The sequence below is a fragment of the Onychomys torridus genome, chromosome 7 (assembly GCF_903995425.1).
Source record: "Onychomys torridus chromosome 7, mOncTor1.1, whole genome shotgun sequence".
In the NCBI taxonomy this organism is placed as follows: Eukaryota; Metazoa; Chordata; class Mammalia; order Rodentia; family Cricetidae; genus Onychomys; species Onychomys torridus.
This window is the reverse complement of record NC_050449.1, coordinates 15,023,005-15,032,519: the sequence shown is the minus strand read 5'-3', so window position 1 is coordinate 15,032,519 and position 9,515 is coordinate 15,023,005. Positions and strand designations below refer to the sequence as shown.

Below are 9,515 nucleotides of genomic sequence, written 5' to 3'. Positions count from 1 at the left end.
TCCTCTATGTACCATCCCTTCAACACCCATGAGTTGAACTGCTTCTGTGCTGAATTATGACCAAGGAGACCAGGTATAATGTTCTTTACTTACCAGGAGCTCAGGCTCCATCCTCAGGAGTGACAGTGATGCAGTGTCTCAAAAGTGCTCCAATTCAGACAACCATGGAAGGAAGAGAAATATGGTGCCTTACAGGTGGGAACTAGTAAACTGAAAGCTGGAAGGAAAGGCTTGTTGTTCAAAACTATATGACCTTGGAGGATTGATCTTGTAATTACTCAGTTTAACCCAAGTTTTCTCAATTTCTCGTGAATTCCTGGTAATAATGGAAGAAGAAGAAAAATAGAAAATGAATGTTTATGAAAATTTAGGGCTCCACTCATGAGTAACTCATGTGTAGTATTCATTTCTTCCATGCTTTTTCTGATGCCTCAGTGGTTTCTATTGTCATTGTTTGTAATGGCAAAACATTAGTGAGACAGAAAAATAAGCATTTTAAGTATTGCTACACGTCTACTTCATAGGTAATAGTTACATTCACATTGTTATGTAGCATTACCATCCCCAGTACATTTTTGTCTTCACTAATTGAAAACTTTATATACAGTTTTAAACTTTCCTTTCTCCCTCTCCACAACTTTGCTAGCTGCTATTCTATTATGAAATGAAAGAAGGGATTAAAGTCATCAAAATCCAAAATCAATATAACTCAGAATTCGGATGCATGAGTCTAGAAGTTTTGCTCTGCTGCATTTACCAACCCACATTCTAAATGGGAGCCACAGGCCCTGAAACCACAGTGGTCTGCTGTGGAGTCTTTTCACTGCTCTTTTAATGTCCCTGTTCCTCAGGCTGTAGATAAAGGGACTCAGCATAGGTGTGACCACAGCGTACATCAGTGAGGCCACCGCAATATTTCTTGGAGAATGTGATACAGCTGAACCAAGGTATACTCCGATGCCTGATCCATAAAATAAACAAATGACTGACAGGTGAGAACCACAAGTGGAGAAGGCTTTAAACCTCCCACCTGGTGATGGTATTCTCAGAATGGAGAAAACAAGTTTATAGTAAGAAAAGAAAACTCCAGAGATAGGAAGTAAACCAGATGTGGCACCAACAAAATACATGACTGTTATTAATTAATGTGTCAAAGCAGGCAAGATTAAGGAGTTGTGCAGGGTCACAGAAGAAATTGGAAATGGCTACATCTTAGAAGTGGATGACTTGTCAGGCAATGAGGTTGTGTGCCTGAGAATCCACAAGACTGACAAAAAGACACAGGAAAACTAAAAAGCCACAGAGGCAAGGACTCATGATGAGTGAGTAATGCAGAGGGTGACAGACAGCCACAAACCTATCATAGGCCATCACGGTCAGAAGCATACCATCCATACATCCAAAAAGGATCAAAAACGACATCTGTGTAAGGCAGCCCACATAAACAATTACTTTGCTGTTAGTTTGGATGTTCACAATCATCTTTAGGACTGTAGTGGAGATAAAAACAGATGTCAGCTAAGGACAGATTGCAGAGGAAGAAGTACATGAGGGTGTGGAGGTGGGAGTCACAGCTGACAGCCAGGATGATGAGCACTGTGACCAGGTACATGGACAGGAACAATCCAAAGAGGATGGGCTGCAGTCCTGGATCATTAGAGAATCTCATGAGATGGAATTCTGAGACACGTGTTAGGTTTTGTAGTTCTATATTGTTGGGACAGCTTTTAAAAATTAAAAGATGGCTAGAAAAAAATCATAGAAGTTTATCATCGCTCAACACTGTGTCTGTATTTAGGATTAAAACAACTCTCTTGTGAAATGATCAGGTGATTATACATCTTTGGCCATATTTATGATTTTCTACAGTCTCACTATTCTTTAACTTACTTTTGTTGACAATTTTATACATGTATACAGTATATTATGATTATATTCTCCCATTACCCTTACCAATCCATCTCTGGCCCTGATGATATCCTTGATATCCTTCTTAAATCAACTAGTCCTTCTACTTTCATTCCTTTTGTGTTGGCCTTGTGCAGGTGGTCACAGTTGCTACACATTCATGCATGCAATGACCACGCCATGTCCAGAAGACAGCATTTCCTCACCATCCTCCAGGTTTATGTTCTTTCTGCCTGCTCTTATGTGATAATCCCTGAGTCACAGAGAATGTGGCATAGATGTCATGCTTGGGACTGAGCACTCAACAGTCTTTTCAGCACTTGAACCAGTTGTGACTCTGAATTAACTGTCACCAACTGAAAAAAGAAGTTTCTCTGACCAAGGTTGCAAGCAGCACTGGGATAAGGGCATAAATAAACACAGGCTTATTTCACATCAGCCTCGTGTTATTCATCTCTTTCTACATTCATTTATGTCAGAGACATTCTAAGGAAGAGTGTGCAAGGCCAAAAACATTATATACCATACTCTGATCACAATACAATACAAACAAAAAATATAATAAAAAATCCTTCCCATGCTGAGAAAATACAATTCTAACTAAAGTAAATTAAGACACTACCAAAAATACCTGTGGTATTCTAAGATGATACATGGATTGTGTTGATATGATAGTCTGTAAGACTAAAGATTTTAATATGGACTATTAACAAAATTTCTGTATGATTCAAAATAGCATTGAAAGTTCATAATAACAGAGAAATTTTTATGTTCCGGTTTAACTCATGGAGTTGCCTAATTCTTTGATTTTCTATTTCATTAATCCATGAAAATAAGGGCTTTCTCAAATTTATAGATTGTCTTCAAACAGGTTCAATCCCTGACATTAACTCTGCTGGACTTCCTCTTTGACAAATGTGCATATAACCCTAAAATGCCCTGGCCACATAAGGCACTGATGAGCAGCACACCTGAAATAATTAAATAATAATGAGCTTTTAAGAAATATTTCGGAAATATTTTATTTTATAGAATTTTGTGTTAACCTGTCCTATGAAAATATCCTTTGTATAAATCACCTTTGCTATTTTTTCTATATGGTATCCACTCTTTTTTTCTGATCATAAATTCTTATGTACACAAATGAGAAACACAACACCTGGAGTCTCCAAGAAGGAGGTTTTTCATCTAGTTAAAAGAACTCCATGCCAGTTCTCCCTGTCCAAACAAAATCCCTTGCCTGGTAATGTGGAGGAGATGCCTACAGAACTGAGAACCACTGTAGAAGGAGAGCAGACTGTGAGAGTTCCTAGAGCCCAACCCAGTCCCAAAAGTTAGCTCAGTCATCAGAGCAGAATATTTTCATTCTGTTATCCTGCCCTCCATCCCAACAGCCATCTCTTGATGACAAAGAAACAGTGTTCCTGACAGTCCCTCAACCCTCCCACCAATTCCATTAGCACTTACTGGACTACAATGTGTCTCTACAGGAGCATTACCAACTGATCCTTTCCACATAATATTCACCAAAGCCACAGGCTACATGCTTGAAAACAAGATGGGCTCAAGTTAATGAAGGTGTCCAAAGGAGGTAAGAGACATTGATTGAAGCTTGCAAAGTACAAGTCTGAAGGTACTGGGTAATTACTTCAATTGTGTGACCTTAGGGGCTCAATGCACACAGCTCTTAATCAGCCTATTGGCCCACATTATCTCTTGCTTTGGGGACTTGTTGTTATTAACAGTAAAGCGAAAAGAGAAAAATGTGCTTGGAAATTTCAGGAAAGGCTTACCCACAGACCTTCCTAGCTTTTGTTAATAGAATATTTGTGTAAAACTAAGATTATAGTTTTTTAGTTTACTTTTCAAGACAGGCTTACATTGTATAGCCCTGGCTGTCCTGGAACTCTCTATGTGTAACAGGCTGGCCTCAAACTCATAGAGATCTGCCTGCCTCTGCCTCCCAAATAATGGTATTAAAGGTGTGCACCATTACACCCCACAAGACTACTGTTGTTAATTCAGTTTGAGGGTTTGGGCATCTGCCAATGCATTCTATTGCCTAGGAAATCAGAGTAGAAGCATATCATCCATACTAATAACCACATACTATTTCCATTTCTCACTTTTTGTCTCTAAAGAGAAAGTCTTACTTCCATTACCTTTCCCTTTATTCATGCTAGTATTTTTTCCAACATATTTTCACTGATTATTTGGGAACTTCATATCATGGACCCCAATAACACTCACTTCCCAGTCTGACCCTCCACCCCTGTGACTACCCCCTCCAAAAAAAGAAGAAAGTCCAGTTTGTGTTGTCCATATACTCACTGGAGCATGGGCAAACTTCCCAGTGGCCAGACAGTTAAAGACAATCGCTTCCTTCCCCAACTGCACTCTTGCCAGAAGCCATCAATTGTGAAGAGCTGCACTGCAACATCCTTATCACAATTTTTAAGTTCTCTTTGATGGCTTTCTGTCTAGGCTGTTACTTTTGGGGTGGAAGCAGTTGCCACAGAAGCCTTCTATGTCCCTCTCTTCCAACTATGTGTCTGCAATCATCGATACCATGGCAAAAGTAGCCTCCTTACCATTTACAATCAGGGGAAGCATGGATCATGGACTTCCACAGATCCTAATATGGCAGTTGGTGGCAGCATGGACCACAGACCATGGCCACAGTGTGACCACGGATTAAGACCTTCATGTTAGTATTTTATGTATGAGAGAAATATGCATTTTTACTAATTGGATTGAGTCTTCAGTTTAGCATTCCCTCTCAATGTAATTATATAGGACAAAACTTTTGATGTTTGTCTTTTTATTTTATAACATTAAAAAGGCAACAGGAAGCAAGCCATTTTCCCTTTTTCAGATGAATCACAATAATTAAATATATGACATACTATGTTTAATATAGGTTATACTATATAATGTTCAAATTGGGATTAGTATGTCCATTTGCTTAATTTGATCACCAAAATCCATTCTTCTGGCTTTTAAATAAACACACACATTATATACACACACATTTGAATCAACATTTCTAACATCTCCCTCTCCCTCCTGCCTACTTTTCAAGGCCTTTTTAATCATAACTTCTATGAGATCAACTTCTTACCTCCCCTGCATGAATTGTACCATAGTATAAATGTCTTCTGTTTTGGTTTCTTGTACTTCCAGTTTCATATATGCTCTCTCAAACAGCAAAATGGTGGTAAGCACCCCATCCTCTGTATGCCCCATATTTCCCATTTCCCAATGTATGTCCTTCCCCATTCATCAACAGGATCATGTGGTGTTTCCATTTCCTAACTCTTCTAAATAGTTTTACAATAAAAATGAAAATGTTGAAAATGTAAGGCCATCGAGGAGACTCAGTGGATAAAGGAACCTGATGCCAAGACTGAAAACAGGAGTTTGAGCCCTGGAATTAGTAGGGTAGAAGGAGAGAACTGCCTTGTAAGAACTATCTGTTGACCTACACACATGCAGTGTGGAACAAGTGGGCACAAAACACATATTCCTACATGTGCACATATATGCACTAAATAAATAAAATGCAGTTAAATTTTAAAAACAATAATGCAGATGTCTCTTCCACAAACACATTTCATTTCCTTTGAATATATGTCTAGTTATAGAACTGTGGGATCATTTAATAGTTTTGTTTTCAGGAACTCTAGAACTAAAACATTATTTTCCAGTCTTCTGGATAGTTTTATTCTACTTCCAGAAATGGTTTCCCATTACTTTTCAACCATCTTGTAATTGGAAGCAAATCACTAGGTTCTATTCACACTAAATAAGAGGAGTGAACAAGGCCATGAGAACCATGAGGTAGGTTCTTCAGAGGATCTACTGCTGTCCACTTAATCTTCTATCAGGGATCCAAACACATTAATATCCAGGTCTCAAAACATGCCTTTCCATTGCAATTCTCATCATTACCATATCAACAAAACGTTCCTGAGGACAAACTGGAAAATGGATATAATTTTCACAATGCTGGTTATTTCTACAGACACCCAACCAGCTTCTCAGAGCATTGCTTCTGGCTTACAGTTGTGGAAGTGCTCTGCTTTCTCTTCTACTAGAAGAGTTTACACTGACACTATGATAAATCACAGTCACTCCATAATCAAATGTCGTCAGTGTCTCCTGTGATTCTGATCTCTTCTCATAAGTTGGAATCACCTTCCTCTAGAATATATTTTATTTAGGTCTCTTTTCATTCTGAGAACTTCATCACTTTCAAAAACTATGTTTGCTGCTTATTGGGTTATTTCTCGTGGATAAGTTTTAGTGTATGTAAATAGTGATATGTTGCACTGTTCAACAATAATATTATAATATATATATTATATAATATTATATATTATATAATATGTCTTGAATATCATAAAATTTAGGTTGTTTTTCTTGATACAAAGATAGTTGATACATACAAATAGATATGATAGAAGGCATTCATGGTAGCTATACATGGAGCAAGAATTTGAGGGCTAGAGATATGTCTCAACAGTTAAGAGCACTTGCTGTTCTTCCAACTGGGCTCAGGAACAAAGTTAGATATGTACCTCCTGATTAAATGCCTCTAGGAGGAGGAGATAAACATTATGAAAGACTTAAGACATGGGATGAAGTTAACTTTTGTATGACCTAAAGAATTTTGCATGATCATGAGCACCCATGATGTTCTGTAAGTGCCAGGGGATTATCATTATACACCTTTTCTGCCTAGCACATTACACAACCCATCAAACCACAATGTTCTCATCTGAGCTTTCCCAAAAGATTGTCGTAAGTGCAGCAGATCTCTTCATGCAGATCCTGTCCATTTACTCATAAATGTAAAAAGATCTTGATTTTTCTCCCAGCAGCAAAATATCACAATGTGCTAAAGAAATTCTATGTCCACAATCAAGAGATGTTCCCAATGTATTCTTACATTTCTCATCAAGTTCATTTCCCTCCACAATGTGTTTTCTTTAGACTTTTTATGGATGTTTTCAGCTAATTAACTCTGTTCAATGAAACAGACTTTTGGCCATAGTCACAGCAGCAAAATGACAGAAAGCCCTAGACTTCCGTCCTCCACAGAGACACTGACAATAACATACATGTAGCAAAATTCCTTGTGGGAACTCCATGAACTGGTTAAGAAAGATCAGCATTTCAGGGAAGTGCAAAACCAATAGCAGTATCACAGTGAATAAGAAAGTCTATTTCATTTGCTCACCAGAGAAGCTCCCACTCCCAAAAAACAGATGGTAAAATTGGGAGAAAGATTCCAACTCCAAGGTTCTATCTTGGAATAAATAATTAAGGCAAAATACTTGTCTAAATTTGTATCTTTATCTTTTCATTGTGTTCCTAAAGAACTGGTTTTAGTGCTGCATGACTTGAAGCACTGAAATTAATAACAATACCTTTGAAATGATAGTACCAACCCCATAGACAAAACGTCTAAGACATTTTATAAAGCACCAGAGAAAATTCAGTACCAGGGACAGACAATGGTTGAAACAAAAGACAATGGACTCTTGAGAAGAGAGAGAAGACTCCTTGATTAAAAAGCACATATACACATTCCTAGAGAAGATAATCACTGGGAAATGTTTGGGAATCACCCAGAGTTTTTAGCCTGTCCATTAATAAAAGCCTTTCCCTATATGAACCCAACCTGTAAAACTTGTGAGAATTGGCATTTTTTAACCTCAACAACAAAATACAAGACATACAAAGGGACAAAGAAACATGGCCCAACCAAAGAAATAAATTAAATTATAGGAAAGCAACTCTTCAAATTTCCTTTAAAAAATAGTGATCTATGATTTATTCAACAACAAATTCAAACAGACAAAGGGTGGTCAATAAATAGGGATGCTACACAGACAAAAATTAGGAAAATGATGTATGAACAAAATGGTACAATCACATATAGATTATTAGAATATAATAATTTTAAAGCTGAGGAACACAATAACCCAATTGAAATGATCAGTAAGGTATCTATAATATAGTCTACTAAGCAGAAAGAAGAATCAAAGTCCTTAAGCACAGATTATTTGAAACTGTTGAATCAGTGAAGCAAATGAGAAAGAATGAAGAAAAGCAGAGATATATTAATGGAATTATGTGATATAATAAAGCTGAAATGTTTACATTAGGGAAATTCTACAAGGGTCATAGAGAAGGACAAACATTTTTAAAAACTGAGATGTATAATTTCCCAATTTAAAAAAAAATGAACTAGCCATATGTATTTTAAAACTCTATAAAGTCTAACAATGTTACCACCCAAGCTCACAATTAATGTCAATATCATAGAGAATCCTGAAACCAGCAATGCCTTTTTCATTTCATTCAAAGAAGTGACTATAAATACATCAGTATATTTTTCAGGATAAACCTTAGGTGCCTTTAAAATTTTGAGTTCAGTCACACACCTTTTCAGGAAATCAAAAGCACTGAATAGGAAACACAGGCATCAGTACTTTTAAAGGGTTTTTTTGTTGTTGTTTTGTTTTGTTTTTTATAAGATTTATTTATTTATACATACAATGTTCTGTCTGTATGTGTCCTTTCAGGCCAGAAGAGGGCACCAGATCTTATTACAGATGGTTGTGAGTCACCATGTGGTTGCTGGGATTTGAACTCAGGACCTCTGGAAGAGCAGTCCGTGCTCTTTCCCACTGAGCCATCTGTCCAGTCCCTTTTAAAGGTTTTTATTTATATCTTTTTATTTTATGCATATGAGTGTTGCTTCCATGTAAATTTGTATACTAAATGCATGTAGTACCTATAAAGGCCAGAAGACTGCTCAGGATCTGTTAGAACTCGAGTTAACAGATGTTATAAGCCACAGTGTGGGTGTTATGAATCAGGTCCTTTGAAAGATCCCCATAAGCATCAGTAATTTACATAAATGCCTTGGGCAATTTCATAAATACATGCTTGGCTACCAATAACCTACATCCTCAAAGACAACATGTATAAATATATTGAATAAAAATCAAATCCTTAATATATAATGTTTTTATTTTGTTCTCTGAGAATTTCATAAATGCATACAGTGTATTTTGGTAACATTTATCCTGTGTGCCCCATTCAACTCCTCCTAGATCAACCTCCACTCCCTCCCAATTTCTTGTTCTCCTTTTTAACATATTGAGACCAATAGCATTGCCTATTCAAGTCTGGAAGTGAAGTCATCCCAACTTTCCAGAGAAGGAAAAGCAAACACTTGTAGAGCATTTCTGAAGAGACAAATAAAGAAGGGTAGAAAAGTAGCATTTTTCTTTCTATAAGAGAAAAATGTATATCACACATATTTCACCCAGCAAGATGATACCTTTTAATAAGCACATAATCCCTAGTGCTCAGTGTATGCCTCTACCCCTTAAGAATGGCAGGAATCTAGTTAGAGCATTTTCTTATAATATGGAAGGGAGGAAGAATTTACTTCCTTCCTGCTTTCTAAATATATGAGAAAGAGGGTTGACTTCAATTGTGTGGTTATTAAAGCAATATTAAACAAATGAAGATTGCCATGGGTACTGTAAGAATTGGGAATTCTGTGAGACAGATTTACAAAAGATACA

The 9,515-nt window shown here is 37.0% G+C and overlaps 1 pseudogene; it reads right to left on the bottom strand.

Annotated features, from left to right (window-relative positions):
• Window positions 1–686: 686 nt before the first annotated feature.
• On the bottom strand, window positions 687–2,066 carry LOC118586947 (annotated as a pseudogene).
• Window positions 2,067–9,515: the final 7,449 nt, after the last annotated feature.